The sequence below is a fragment of the Capra hircus genome, chromosome 26 (genome assembly GCF_001704415.2).
Source record: "Capra hircus breed San Clemente chromosome 26, ASM170441v1, whole genome shotgun sequence".
In the NCBI taxonomy this organism is placed as follows: domain Eukaryota; kingdom Metazoa; phylum Chordata; class Mammalia; order Artiodactyla; family Bovidae; genus Capra; species Capra hircus.
This window is the reverse complement of record NC_030833.1, coordinates 11,395,181-11,410,929: the sequence shown is the minus strand read 5'-3', so window position 1 is coordinate 11,410,929 and position 15,749 is coordinate 11,395,181. Positions and strand designations below refer to the sequence as shown.

Below are 15,749 nucleotides of genomic sequence, written 5' to 3'. Positions count from 1 at the left end.
GCACTTGAATTGTGCACACAGGTGTTTCATTTTTCAAGAACTTCACTATGGAATAAAAAGGAGGCATTTACAGGGTGGTGGTGGTGTTCAGTCACTAAGTCGTGAAGGATAATCAGTGCTTATGGGATGCATTCTTTAAATGACAGACAAATTTCAAGACCTGATTGGTGGCGATTTACCAGACTCATCTCGGGCACTCAGTGTTTTGCAGGCACAGTCTTGCTCTTAAGGAGGGCACAGGTGCTCTGAAATGGCCCTGTCCTGTCTGCGGTCAGGGCAAATGCCAGGCATTTTCACACAGTGCTCTGGGTTTGGGGAGCTGGGAATTCCAGTGCAGGGACAGGGAAAGCCTTTGGAGGTAAAGCTCTTTCTTCTGTCATTTCCCAGGAGAGTACACATGAGCAGGTGTTTTGAGTTATTTATGTTTGAAGTATCTTTATGCTACTTTCCAGCTGAGTGTAGAATTCTAGGTTGAAAATCAGTTCTGTGCAGGATTCTAGTTTACCGTGTGCTTCAGAGAGACCCTATGACATTCCCTGCTTATGTCTTGCTTTTCTCTTTCTCTCTCTGGAACTTCTTAGGAGGCTTTATCTCTGGTCGTCTGAAGTTTCACAATGATGTGCCTTCCGGAATTTTTTTTTCTTTATATTTACTGTTCTGGTCTCTCAGTAGGTCCTTCTGCTCTGGAACTTTGTGTCCCTTCCTCTGTATTCCGTTTCTTTTCTCTGGATCCTGTGTTAGGCAGGTGTTGAATCTCCTGGGTTGATTTTATCTTTTAATTTTATTTCCTACTGTCTTTCTCTTTGTGTTTTTGTTCATCTCTCTAGGAGAGTTTAAAATTTTTATTTACCAACCCTTCTATTGAATTTTATTATGAATTTTGTATTTTTAATTTCCAAGAGCTCTTTCCTGAGTTCTGATTTAACACAAAAAAATAACATCAGGTTCTTTTTCTTACGGGTACACTCTCTCTTTTCTCTTTGACTGCAGGCGTCACCTGCTCCTCGCCTTCTCTTGATCTGCATGTTTTTTGGTATCTAGCTTTCCTTACATATCTGGCAATCTTCCGCTGGATGTTCTTATTTAAGGTGGGAGTGTTGAAGCTGACTGGACAGAGCCCATTAAGTGGACTTCACTGAAGAGTGGGTGGGAAGCGAGCTGGGGTTTCACTGGTTGACTCTGAGTGCTGGCATCTGGCCTTTACTTAGAGACTATTCTGTTCACTGGAGGGAGCTCCCCTCCCCCTCCTCCTCTGGCCAGGTGTATATGAACCTGGCATTCTGGAAGCCAAGCCCAGGGGCTTGCATTCTCACAGGTTATCTTGCAGACGTTCCCTAAGCCCCCCTGTTTCCAGCCTGATTGTTTAGCCTTTTTCTCCACTTGACTGCTTTTTCCAAGCCCAGAGCCTTGGGTGGTTAAACCTTCTACCTTCTTCAAGAGTTGAGGAGGTGACAGTTTACTGGTTTGAGGATGAGGTGGGGACCTGGAGAGTCCAGCTGCTCCCTGGTGACTTCCACCGACTTTCCTGTCCAGCCCGCATCTGACCCCTGCCTTCTGCAGTACCTCTGCCTCCAGTTTAAACCCTTGCAGGGCCCCTCCTGGTGCCTTAGGGCTTCCCACGGGCATCACCATCCACAGAACCACATAGTGATGTGCCTTTCCTCTCTGAGTCAGCATCTGCTCTGCCAGCTTCTTCCCACTCTCGTATATCGTCAGGTAGTGTTGAGGTGCTTTTCGTTTCATTGAAGATAGGATTAGTCTCCCTGTTTGCATAGTCAGGGTTCTCAGGAGAAACAGAAGCAATAGGATGTGTGTATGCACAGAGGGAGACGAATAGTTATTTTAAGGAAATGGCTCGCGAGATTGCAAGGACTGGCAGGTTGGAAATTTAGGATTTCAAGGTTGCAGTCTCTTTTTTTATTGTTTATTTATTGTGACTGTGTTGGGTCTTACTTGCGGCATACAGGCTCTCTAGTTGTGGTGCGTGGACTCCAGAGCACGCAGGCTCAGTGGCTGCCCTGCGATATGTGAGATCTTAGTTCTCTGATCAGGGATTGAACCTGCATCTCCTTCATTGGAAGGCTGACTCTTAACCACTGGACCAGCACGGAAATTCCTGTGTGGCAGTCTTGAGGTAGAATTTCTTGCTTGGGAAACCTCAGTCTTTGCTCCTAAGGCCTTCAACTAATTGAATGAGGCCCACCCACCTTATGTAGGGTGAGCTCCTTAACTTAAAGTCAACTGACAATAAACACTCATCACATCTAAAAAATATCTTCAAAGCAACTTCCAGACCAAATGTTTGACCAAACATCTGGGCACTATGGCCTAGCCAAGCTGACACACAAAATTAGTCATCACTCTTATTCCTTCCTTCCCTTATCCTATTAAATTCAGGAATACCTTGGTAATGTTCTGATGCCTCAGTGTGGGGGCACTGTATGTTAGAAGATTCTCATATAACCTCAGTGTTACTTCAATGACAAGAGTCCTGGAGAGTGAAGTGCATATACCAAAGGGTCTTTGTAGGCTGAGTGTCTGGGAGTTTGCTTTTGTGGAACAAACCTAAAGGGTTTGTAAATATGGATTGAAAAATTATCATAAGATGTCATCTATGCTAAGCAGTAAGGTTTAACCCCATCGAGCATGAATATTTAATGTTATAAACCAGCTGGTTTTTGGAGTGGTTAGACAGACTTTTGCATAAAGATATAGGAAATAGGAGAGCAGAAGAAAATGCAAGATTCATTGGTTTTGCATCATTTAATGAAATGAAACTGCTGTCCAGGGTTTTTGCTGCTAGATAGGAAGCTTGAAAAAGACCATCTTCAAATGGAATAAAATGACATGGGCTGATTGGGTCATGTTCAACCAGGACAAACTGGTGGTCACTTACCTGAGGTCAGTTTGATTTGTGTGGTTTACCTTCTAAGTGACAAACAAGAGCTTCCAAATTCATTGTCCTGTCATGGGACATCATCACACTTGGCAAGAGCCTCTCCTAGCTTTTTTCCCCTAAATTTGTATTATCTTTCATCTCAAACTTCCAGGACAGTTTCAGAGGTTCTGGGAAGCAACTGTGCTTATTTTGTAACTTTTTCATCATTGAACTGAAGACCCACCCTGAATGCTGGAAAGTCTTGCTTTGGGGATACCAAACCCTTGGAGGAAATAGTTGGCTTTAAAAAGAATCAGACCTCTTTATGGGGTTATGTTTTTCAATCTTTTTTTTTTATTATTATCACCCATCCTCATTTTTGTAGGCTTCCACCTCAACTTCTCTTCTCTACCATGAAGTATTAATTCCACTGATATATTGTATTAATATTATGGCCATTTGGAGGGCCACAAAAATTGTAATATCTAGAATTTTCTCATCTCCCCAAGAATCAGTTTTTGTCCCCTTGAGGGGATACCACTCTAATGGCAGAAAGTGAAGAGGAACTAAAGAGCCTCTTGAGGAGGGTGGAGGGAGAGTGAAAGAGCCAGCTTAAAACTAAATATTGAAAAAATCAAGATCATGACATCCGATCCCATTACTGCATGGCAAATAGAAGGGGAAAAGGTGGAAGTAGTGATGGATTTCCTCTTCTTGGGCTCCACAATCACTCCAGACAGTGACTGCAGCCATGAAATCAGAAGACGTTTGCTTCTTGGCGGGAAAGCCATGACAAACCTAGAAAGTGTGTTGAAAAGCAGAGACATTACTCAGCTGACAAAGGTCCCTATAGTTAAGGCTGTGGTCTTCCCAGTGGTTGTATATAGTTGTGAGAGCTGGACCATAAAGAAGGCAGAGCGCCAAAGAATTGATTCCTTTAAACTGTGGTGCTGGAGAAGACCCCTGAGAGTCTGCTGGACAGCAGGGAGATCAAACCAGTCAATCTTAAGGGAAATCAACCCTGAATACTCACTGGAAGGACTGACGCTAAAGCTGAAACTCAAGTATTTTGGTCACCTGATGTGAACAGCTGACTAACTAGAAAAGCCCCTGATGCTGGGAAAGTTTGAGGGCAGAAAGAGAAGAGGACGTCAGAAGATGAGATGGCTGGGTGGCATCACCAGTGCAATGGACATGAATTTGGACAAACTCTGGGAGATGGTGAGGAGCAGGGAGGCCTAGCGTGCTACACTCCATGGGGTCTCAAAGAGTCAGATATGACTGGGTGACTGAACAATAAGGGCTATATGGTCTTGGTTGGGAATGAGTATTCTTGCACAGTAGTTCTCAACTGGACAATTTTGCCCCCTAGGGGACATTAGCAAAGTCCAGAGACATTTGTGGTTGTCACAAGGGCGTGTGTAGAGGGTGTTACTGGCATCTCCTCTGTGGAGGCCAGGGATGCCGCCAAACGTCCTACAGTGAAGAGGACAGTCCTCACGACAAAGAAGGCTCCAGCTGCAAATGTCAGTGGGGCTGAGAGCCCCATTCTCAGACAATTAGGCAAATATATGGAAGAAACTGATCTTTCATATGTTACATTCATCCACTCTTCAGGTTCTTGGTCTGAATAAACAGAGTATTTTTTTAAATGGTTACTGTTTAATTAATTTAAAATACTCTCCCTCAAAGACTTGGCTCACCATTTGACTTCCATGAAAAAAAAGATCACGGTCAGATTAAAGGTTGTAATTAAAGCCTAATGCCTTTTTATTTCTGTCTTTCTTTTAAAAGTTTTTATTATAAAGAAATTCAGACATATAAAAGAAAACAGAACTAATGAATCCCCACATGCTCCAAGTACAAGAATCTGCCCTTCTTCCTTCCTGTTTTTCTCTGCCCATTTCCTACCACCCACTGAAGAATGCTGACAGGTTCTTTTTATTGGAGCATAACTGCTTTACAACGCTGTGTTCATCTCTGCTGTACAAGGAATTGAATCAGCTGTATGTATACATATATCCCCTCCCTCTCGGCTCTCCCTCTCACCCCCAGCCCCACCCTTCCCATCTAGGTCATCACAGAGCACAGAGTTGAGCCCCTTTTGCTTCATAGCAGGTTCCCACTAGCTATCTATTTTACACATGGTAGTATAGCTTTTAAAAAATTATTTTAGCATTTTAAGGTAAAATTTACATTGAAATGCATAAGTCATTGCCCTTCAGTCTTGAGAAGTGGACTCATTATGTAACCCATATTCCTATCACAATCTAAGGTATTTCTATCACCTCAGAAGGTTCTTTATGTTCATTTCCAATCTTCATTCTCTTGAAATAACCACTGCACTGTTGTTTTTTTTTTTTAAACTTTAGATTAGCTTTGCCTACTTTAGAACTTCATCTAAATGGAATAATGCAGTGTATTCTTTTTGAGTCTGGCAGTTTTTGCTCCGTATAATATCTTGAAGTTCATCCACATTGTTATAAGTATCCATAATTTGTTATTTTTTTATTGCTACAGTGTATTTCATTGTAATGAATATTCCACAGTTTTTTTGTCTTTCTGGTTATTTCAATTGTGAATTAAGCTGCTATGAACATTTGTATGCAGTTCTTTTAGTGAACTGTGCTGACGTTTATCTTGGCTAAATATGTGTGAGTGATATTGCTAACGTAAAAACATTAGAATATGTTTAACCTTTGAAGAAACTGCCAGATATTTTCACAAAATGCTTGTGCTGGTTTACATTCCCCCTGGCAATGTGTGAAAATTTCAGGTACACTGGGTCTTTACCAACATTTGCTGTTACTGGTCTTTTTAGTTTGCTTAGTCATTTTGGTGGGTGAGTACGGTGTCTCATTGTACTTCTCTAATACTAACGACGTCACTGACATTTTCATTTGCCTGCTGGCTGTTCTCATATCTTCCTTGGTGCAGTGTCTGTTCAAATCCTTTTTCCATTAATTATTTTTGTCTACTTGCAATTAACTGGTGATGTTTCTTCATATTCTGTTTAGAAGCCTTGTGTCAAATAAATGTTTTGTGAATATGTTCTCCCACCAGTGGCTTGCCTATTCATTTTCTTAATAGTGTCTGTTGATGAGCAGTTTTAAATTTTGATTAAATCTTACTTGTCACTTTTTCCATTTGTGGTTATTGCTTTCTGCGTTCTATGTAAGAAATCTTTCCCACCTTCCAGTTATAAACTTGTCTTCATATGTTTTCTTCAAAAGCTTTATGGTTTTGGTTTTATATTTAAAACCAAGTTGATTTTTGTTCCTTGTGTGAGACAGTGTTTAAAAGTTATTATTTTTTGCATGTATATCCATTTTAGCACCATTTATTGAAACAATTTTTCCTTTCACCATCAAGTAGCTTTAGTGCCTTTGCAGAAATTAACAGACCATACAAGTGTGGTTCTATTTCTGTACTCTCTACAGCGGTCATTAATCTGTCCGCCTATTCTTTTTCTGGAACTGCACTGTATTGATTACTGTAGCTTTATGGTAGGTCTGTTGAAGTCAGGCAGCTGGGGTCTTTCATCTTTGTTCTTTTTTTTTTTTTTCTCAAGGTTACTTTGGCAATTATAGGTTCTTTACTTTTCCAAAATATATGCTGTGGAATCAGTTTATGAATTTTCATAAGAAAGTCTCCTGGCATTATAATTGGGATTACACTCAATCAGCAGAATTTGAAAAGAAGAGTTAACATGTATTATTTAGTTCATATCTCTAGTGAAGCTCCCATTTTCCTCTTAATTGCTTTTCATCACAACCTTGAGTGTTTCTGAGTGCGCCCTTAGGCTTGAACTTGACCATGTTCAAATAAAATCAGTTCCTTTGAGAAGAGCTCCAGAGTTCTCTGTTTTAAGATGTGTCTTCCTGAGCCTTGTTTCTGGAGCTGAAGATAGGGACAATGACAGGTTCCTTCTGAGTGATGCTCATGCCTAGGACTTGAAGGAGGACTGGAAGGAGGGGAGCACAGTAGCTTCTGATCTTCAGGGTGATGAATACCAGCAGCCTGTCTCTTCCAACAGGATACCATTGCTCTCGACTAGGAGCTGTGAGAAGAGGGAGGGGGAGCCCTGTGTTCTAGGCCGTATCCATCTGGGATGGACCTTCCTTCACACTAGACTGGGAGGGAAGGAGCAAGAATGGATCAAGGTTCCGATGCCAGAGATTTTCACTGTCCCTACTGAGTTTTAGTGTCTTCTTAAATGACTATTTCTTCATTTGCTGTATGCTCTTAGGATCACTTCCAGAGACTTGATTATATTTTTAGTAACGTTTTCCAGTTTAGCTTGGAAGTGGGGTCCCCAGGGCTTCTCATATGCCCGTGTGGAAGTGAAACTCCCTTATGTCACTTTTGATAAATTGTGATTTTAAAGTAAGTTGTACATTTATCTATACCATTGAGTTTGTTAACATAAAGGTGTTCATAATATTACCTTATTGACTTTTTCATGTCTGTTAAGATTGGTGGTACTAGACCCGCTTCTGATATAGTAATTTGTTTCTGATCCTTTTTTTTCTTTGATTAACTTACTCGCAGTTTATTGATTTTATTAAACTTTTCAAAAAACCTGCTTTGTCTTTATTTTTTCTATGTTTATGTCTTTTCTGCTTTGTTGATTTTGGTTCTTATCTTCATGGCTTCCTTGCTCTTAATTTGTGCTTAATTTGCTCATACTTTTCTAGCTTAAGTTAGAAATTTAAATATAATTATTTAAAGATTTTTTTCCTTTCTAATGTCAGCATTTAAAGCTATAAATGTCTCTACTTTAGCTATACCCCACAAAATTTGTTATATTGTATTTTATTGTTATTATATTCAAAATATTTTCTAATATCCCTGTGATTTCTTCTTTGATCTATGCGTTATTCAGAAGTGAATTTTTAAATTTCCAAATATTGGAGACTTTCCCAGCAATTTTAATGTAATGAATTGTTAACTTAGTTTTATTGTGACTGGAAAACATACTTGTGAAAATTTCAGTCTTTTGAAATTTATGAAGATTTGTTTTATTGCCTAGCATATTCTTTATCTTGGTGGATATTTCATTCACACCCGAAAACATATTCTGAATTTTTGGGGTGTGGCATTCCATGTGTGTTGATTAAGATGTTGTCATTCAGAGATTTCTAATTCTTTTTCTTTGTCTCATTGTTATCAATTAAGAGTTTGATAGTGTTCACTATGATTATAGAGATTGTCTGTTTCTCCTTTTTGTTTTGCTGGTTTTGCTTCATGTGTTTTGGAGTGCTTTCTATTGGCACTTACACATTTATGATTGCTTTACATTCTTGTTGTCTGACCCTTTCTTTAATCATTATGAAATGTCCTCTACTCTCCATTCTCTCTCCCATTGCATGTAATGACTTCTTGTGGATGTGAGGCCCCTAGACTCCTCAGAGAGCTTGTTCTTGGCCCATGATGGTAGAATGGACTTGAATTATAAAGGAATAATTGTTGGATAGTAAGCTAGTTTGTGTGGGTGTTTCTTTTACCACTGTTTCAAATCATTGACTTTTAATTCAGTTTTCCAAATTTGGGCCCAGGGATCATTCAAGATGTTCAGTTCAGTTCAGTCGCTCAGTCGTGTCCGACTCTTTGCGACCCCGTGAATTGCAGCACGCCAGGCCTCCCTGTCCATCACCAACTCCGAGAGTTCACTCAAACTCATGTGCATTGAGTTGGTGATGCCATGCAGTCATCTCATCCTCTGTCGTCCCCTTCTCCTCCTCCTCACAATCACTCCCGGCATCAGGGTCTTTTCCAAAGAGTCAATTCTTTGCATGAGGTGACCAAAGTTTTGGAGTTTCAGCTTTAGAATCATTCCTTCCAAAGAACACCCAGGACTGATCCCCTTTAGAATGGACTGGTTGGATCTCCTTGCAGTCCAAGGGACTTTGAAGAGTCTTCTCCAGCACCAGAGTTCAAAAGCATCAATTCTTCAGTGCTCAGCTTTCTTCACAGTCTAACTCTCACATCCATACATGACTACTGGAAAAACCATAGCCTTGACTAGACAGACATTTGTTGGCAAAGTAGTGTCTCTGCTTTTGAATATGGTATCTAGGTTGGTCATAACTTTCCTTTCAAGGAGTAAGCATCTTTTAATTTCATGGCTGTAATCAAAATCTGCAGTGATTTTAGATATGTTCTAAAAATAAAAATTCAGATAACCACATGTCTTCTGCAGTGGACATCTTCTGGGATATAGATAGATGGAAGGAAGGAAGGGATAAAGGTAGATAAATATAAGATAATACTGTTCTACAATCCCATTCTCTGGAAACTGTCCCAGTCCCAGCCTCAGCTGGGCACCTGCCATGGAAACATTATCTTTTGGCTTTAGAACCACACCAAGTCCTTTCTTTGTGTTTTCAAAGATTCATATCTAGTGTGCATATCATTAGAACTAGTGTGGTTTCTTTTCCCTTTTGGCTAGAACTTATGTATGTACATAAGTTATTCCCATGAGGGTCTCCACAGGATGTATTTCATTCCAGACCTGCTTCCTCATTTCTCCCGCTGGCTTTGGGGGCCATCTCTCTGGCCTCTTTTGGCATCTACTTGGAAAATGCAAAGTCATTTGAATGTTGGCTGGAGCCAACTTAATTAGGAAGTTAAGTCTGCTGAAGGCAAATGAAGCAGATCATTCCACAGCCAAGTGGGTGCAGTTGATGGGTGATTCAAGCCAATGCTTCTTTCCACCCATCTGCCTCTGGAGTCTGCTAATTACTGCTAAACAGCGCCTTCCTTTCATGCCAGCAGCAGAGTTAGCACTGGGATACAGAAGTAGATAAAGCATTTCAAGCCTTTGAAGAGTTGTTGTTTAGTCGCTAAGTTGTGTCCAACTCTTTGCAACTCCATGGACTGTAGTCCATCAGGCTCCTCTGTCCATGGGATTTCCCAGGCAAGAATATGGAGTGGGTTGCCATTTGCTTTTAGGGAATCTTCCCAACTCAGGGATCGAATCCGTGTCTCCTGCTCGGCAGGCCCACTGAGCCCTTTGACAAGTAGGACATTCTAGAATGATGATATCAGGTGACTCTATAGCTTCAAACTCTGCAGTGACTTTCAGCTTATCTCGGGGATAATCCAGAGTCTTCAGACCTTGCATGATCTGACCCCTGTTGCCTCTTCCCCTCATGTCCTGCTCCCCTCCCCCAAACCCCTACTTCCTACATTCCAGCAACCCTATCCTTTTGATGATAATACAAAAGGATATCATTTATTGATCATGTCAAGCATGTCAGGGATTGTGTTAGTGGCTGTAAAGGACTTGTCCCTTTGAGTCTTCACAACATACCTCTGAGGTCAGAACTCATTTTTTTTTTTATTTTACAATATTGTATTGGTTTTGCTTGTTAGTTTTCTTATCCAGATGAGGAAACTGAGGCTGAGAGAAGATAATCGTTTTTCTCAATGTCACACAGCCAACATGTCCCCAAATTGGCATTTGTACCTAAATCATCTGACTTTAACCCAGACTTTTGATTTCAGAGCCCAACTCTTGACAGCCCCCTCAACATGAGACATTCTTGTTTGTTTCTTCCTTGGCTTGGAACTTACCCTTCTCCCACAGCTCTCAAATGCTATCAGAACCCACTCATATTTCTTTAGCACTTACTAGTCCTGCATGTCAGTTTCCAACTACCAATACCTGCTTCTCTCTCTGAGGCTTCTGCTGGCTGCCAGAACCCTGTCTGTCTATGCTCAGGACAGGCTGGGCACATAGGGGGTGAATGCTTATCCTGCTCCCTAGAGCACCCCTCGGCTAGCGATTTCCAGGAGATGGTGTATAAATACCCCAGCTCCCTTGCCCCTTAGGTGGGATAGGTCTGATTGTGTATTTTACAGTGTCTCCAAGAGTTCCCCTGTGGGATCGAGCTCTTCCTGCCCACAGAATAACTTATTTGATGTCATATGCTTTCTCGGCTTCCGGCCCATCCTTGTCTCACTTTCCACCAATGTTAACTGGGATCATCTTCCTAGGCAGCTACTTGCACTTGAATCCATCTCAGTGTCTTGTCCTGAGGGCACCCAGACCAAGGTATCACCATGACTAGCTCCTGCTTATTCTTGAATTTCAGCCTGAAGGTGGCTTTGTTCAGGAAAACCACTCTGAATACTCTGACACTTTTCTCAGCATTCTTGTCATAGCCCATAGTTGAGTCTGTAATTATCCTGGTTGTTTACCTGTTTTTTTAAAATCTGTGTCCACTCCATGAAAGCAGGGACTTGATTATCTTGAGAACAGATGTTCCCAGGGCCTGTACAGTGAATGGCTCACTATAGATGCCCCCAAATATTTATTGAGCTAATTGATCTGTTAACTTAATTGAATAAAGACTCAACTGAAGCTACATTTATGCTCCAAAAGTGTGTTCAGTTCAGTTCAGTTGCTCAGTCGTGTCCGACTCTTTGCAACCCCATGAATCGCAGCACGCCAGGCCTCCCTGTCCATCACCAACTCCCGGAGTTCACTCAGACTCACGTCCATCGATGTCCGGTGATAGCCATCCAGCCATCTCATCCTCTGTCGTCCCCTTCTCCTCCTGCCCCCAATCCCTCCCAGCATCAGAGTCTTTTCCAATGAGTCAACTCTTTGCATGAGGTGGCCAAAGTACTGGAGTTTCAGCTTTAGCATCATTCCTTCCAAAGAAATCCCAGGGTTGATCTCCTTCAGAATGGACTGGTTGGATCTCCTTGCAGTCCAAGGGACTCTCAAGAGTCTTCTCCAACACCACAGTTCAAAAGCATCAATTCTTCGGCGCTCAGCCTTCTTCACAGTCCAACTCTCACATCCATACATACCACAGGAAAAACCATAACCTTGACTAGACGGACCTTAGTTGGCAAAGTAATGTCTCTGCTTTTGAATATACTATCTAGGTTAGTCATAACTTTTCTTCCAAGGAGTAAGTGTCTTTTAATTTCATGGCTGCAGTCACCATCTGCAGTGATTTTGGAGCCCAAAAAATAAAGTCTGACACTGTTTCCACTGTTTCCCCATCTATTTCCCATGACATGATGGGACCAGATGCCATGATCTTTGTTTTCTGAATGTTGAGCTTTAAGCCAACTTTTTCGCTCTCCTCTTTCACTTTCATCAAGAGGCTTTTTAGCTCCTCTTCACTTTCTGCCATAAGGGTGGTGTCATCTGCATATCTGAGGTTATTGATATTTCTCTCGGCAATCTTGATTCCAGCTTGTGTTTCTTCCAGTCCAGTGTTTCTCAGGATGTTCAGGACTCCAAATTCACCACCAACACTGAGTTTTCAGAATTCCCCTGCCTTCCTTTGTCCAGAGTAAGAAAGGGACCCTATCTGTTAGAATAATGTGGTCAGCTCTCCTTCTAAGCAGCAATGTCATTTCATGGCAAACACTTGACTTTTCAGTCTTCCCTTTCACTTTTTAAGAGATGAAGGGATATAGTTGAGATGAGGTTTCAGAACTCATTTTGAGTGATGGAATACTTTTTCAGCCGCTGTCATCAGTTTTGAAAGAGGGTTTAAAAATACCTCCCAAAGGCTCCGTTTCCCCTGCTCCCTCTTGTGCTGATGCTCTGCCCTCCTTGCCCAGCTCTCAAGAGGTTCAAGTCATCTCTGCCAGCAGGTGGGGCCTGGCTGTGGAGGAGGAAGGCATGAGGCTCTGCTTTGCCCAGCTCTGGGAACACACCACCGCCCCAACCACGGGGTCCGTGTGTTCCTCGGGCTATGACCTGTACAGGGTCCATGGTTACACAATACCACCGATGGAGAAAGTCCTTGTGAAAACCAACATTCAGATAGCTCTTCCTTCTGGGTGCTATGGGAGGGAAGCTCCACGTTCTGACTTGGCAAAACATTTCATAGAGGTAGGAGTGTCCTAGACAAAGATTATAGAGATGTTGGTGTTATTCTGTTTAATTTTGGCAAAGAAAAGTTTGAAGTCAAAAAGGGTGGTCGAATTGCACAACTTATTTGTGAATGGATATTTTACCCAGAAATTGAGGAAATTCAAGCTTTAGATGACACTGAAAGGGGTTCAGGAGGTCTTGGTTCTGCTGGAAATAATTAAAATTTATGCCGAGAACAGAAAGTGGAAAAAAAAAATGTACTTTTGCCTTGAAAATCAAGGCTTTGCTTAAAGTTAAAAACAAAACAAAACAAAACCTCCCAAAGATGTGGTGAGTATTGAAAGGGATAAAGGCTGTGAAGCCACTTGTACTGTGCTGAGCACCCAGTAGGTGCTTTGTGACTAGATCCTCTCTCTGAGCTGGTTAATCCTGATAATGCCTGCAGAGACCAAGATGACACTGTGGGTGAGGGTCCTTTCTGCCTGGAAGCCTGGAGTGGGGCCTGGGGGTTGGGAGCTGGGGACTCCTGGGAGGAGAGACCAACGAGCTTCTTTACTCCAGAACTTTGGCCTTCCTGAGTCTTCGCTTGTTTTTGTAAGCAAACATATTCAGAAGTTAAAATTTATTTGAGGGTGTCTTTGTGTTTATTTCTGCCAATAAATGGATTCAGTTTTAATTGGTTTTCTCTCATAGGATTATCTCCCTCAGTTTTCCGGACCATGAAAATCTCTACAATTTTTCATCAAAAGCAAGGAAGGAAGGGGAAGAAGGGAGGAAAAACCCATTGCTTTATTTATGTTTCATTTACTAGCTAGAGGCTAGGCGAAACTCGACAGACTTCAGATCCCATGGTGATTAGTAACTTAAAAAAAAGAAATATATATATATATGGCTCATATTTTTGTCCTTCACTAATATGGCCTTTTGATCAAATGTTCAGGTTTCTGGCCTGGATATTCTTTATCACACCTTACAAATAAGACAAGAGTCCATTTACTTTCTTTCAAAATTATTCCCTTCTGGAAAAGAAGAAAAGTGACTGGCATTTGCTGACTGCGTAGAGCCAGGGAGCCCAGTGAAGAACTGCCCGTGTCACTTCAGTACTTGGTCTTGTGTTCAGAGGTTTGTCTCCTCCTATTGTTAGGATTTAGCTACAAAATCCAGAGGGACTTCCCTGGAGGTTCAGTGGTTAAGACTCCGTGCTTCCAATGCAGGGAAGCAGAGGGTGCTGGTTCGATCCCTGGTCAGGAAACTAAGATTCCACATGCCGCATGACGCGACCGAACAAAGCAAAAAAGAAAAACATGTGGGATGCTGCCACGTATTTCATGATCTGGCCTTTGTCACAATATCTTAGGTAGAATTCCAAATACCCTGTAAGTATTTCAGAAAGTATTCATTTGCACATTTCTTTAGTGATTTAGCCATTTATTCAACCCATGTTTCGTGGAGACCTACTATGTGCCAGGTCTGCTTATGGTGCGAGAGGAGACACACCATTCCTGTCCTCGCAGCCTTTCCAGAGCACGGCCTCAGCGAGCCATATGGTGCCTTAAGCCCATCAGGGTAAGGCGTCTCTTGCTCCCGGCAGATGCAGTCCTGGGTACGGGGCATCATCAGTGAAAGCAGGTGTGCTTCATCAGGTGGGAGCCCTTGGGCAGTGAGCATTTTCAACAACCTTTCTTGGCAGCCCTGATGGACAGCTGTGGACATTAAACAAATTACTACTCAAATAGACACTTAATTACAAGCCTGACATATACAACTAAGGAAAGTACCTAATGCATAATTATTAAGTAGTGTCTCTTACATAATCAGAGGTGTCTGGGACAATTTGGAAGGAGGAGTGCATGAGGACATTCTCATCAGAAGAACCCCAAGCATCCCCATCCATCATCTTGGTGCCTGTGGAGAAGAGAGCCAGGGCACTTAGATAAGTTTAAGACCGTTGGATTTCTGGTCTAACCGCTTATTCAATTAGAGCATTTATTTATTTTTTTATGTTTGTAACTATGCATTGCTGACTGTCCAAAGAATGCCATTTTAAGACCTATCATGGGGTAAAAAATGATAAATTTGCTTTTGTAATCATTAGATTTCTCTACATAAATAATTTCATACTTAAGAACACTTTAGTATTGGTTATGATAGAAAGAGTAGAATTATTTTCAGATTCAGACAGATGTCTCCAGACATCACTCCATTACTTTGCAGTGATGTGCTCTTGGGCAAATTGCTTCATGAGTTTCTGCCTCAGTTTACTCATCTGTAAAATGGGATTTGTAATGCCTACCTTTTAAGGTGTGGGGAAAATTAAATGTGATGATTTAGTGCCCAATCCCCCTTGAGCTCTGACTCTGGGAAAGATCAGAAGACACTGGTCTCTGTCCCCTTTGGCAGCAATGGGAAAGCAAGAGCGAAACAAAACAGAATCTGGCCAACGTGTGTTGATTCAAATGTGTTTGTTTCTTACATTATATGACAGCAGACTATAGATGCATCGAGTTGAGTTGCCTACTGAAAGACGAGTGTTTGATTATTGCATCTTAATAATGTCCTTCAGGGCAGGGGTTTTGCTGTGAGATTCGTGTAGTATATTCAGTCAACATACTCCTCTTGCAGTGAGTGGTTCTCCTGTCTACACCTACGGTATTAATTTGATTCTATGTACAGATCTATCTGGGGTTCCCAGGTGACTCAGTGGTAAAGAATCCACCTGCAATACAGGATACGTGAGTTTGATCCCTGAGTCAGGAAGATCCCCTGGAGAGGGAAATGGCAACCCACTCCAGTATTCTTGCCTGGGAATTTTGTGGCCAGAGGAGCCTGGCGGGCTACAGTCCGTGGGGGTCATAAAGAGTCAGGCATGACTGAGCAACTAAACAACAGATCTATGCCTTCAGAAACTCACTGTCCTACAGTTTTTTAAAACAAAAGTAAAAAGTTAAAAAAAGATTTCTCTGATCATGGCCTCCTGTGTATTTAAGAATTACGGCATGCCACTCAGATCCTTCTTAAAAACCA

General features: G+C 41.7%; 1 protein-coding gene and 1 pseudogene across 1 annotated transcript in view; both read left to right on the top strand.

Annotated features, from left to right (window-relative positions):
• Window positions 1–15,749, top strand: part of PLPP4 (phospholipid phosphatase 4) — a 143,986-nt gene that overhangs the window by 80,031 nt on the left and 48,206 nt on the right. The gene's annotated exons all lie outside the window — the stretch shown is intronic.
• LOC102185058 lies at window positions 12,531–12,946 on the top strand (annotated as a pseudogene).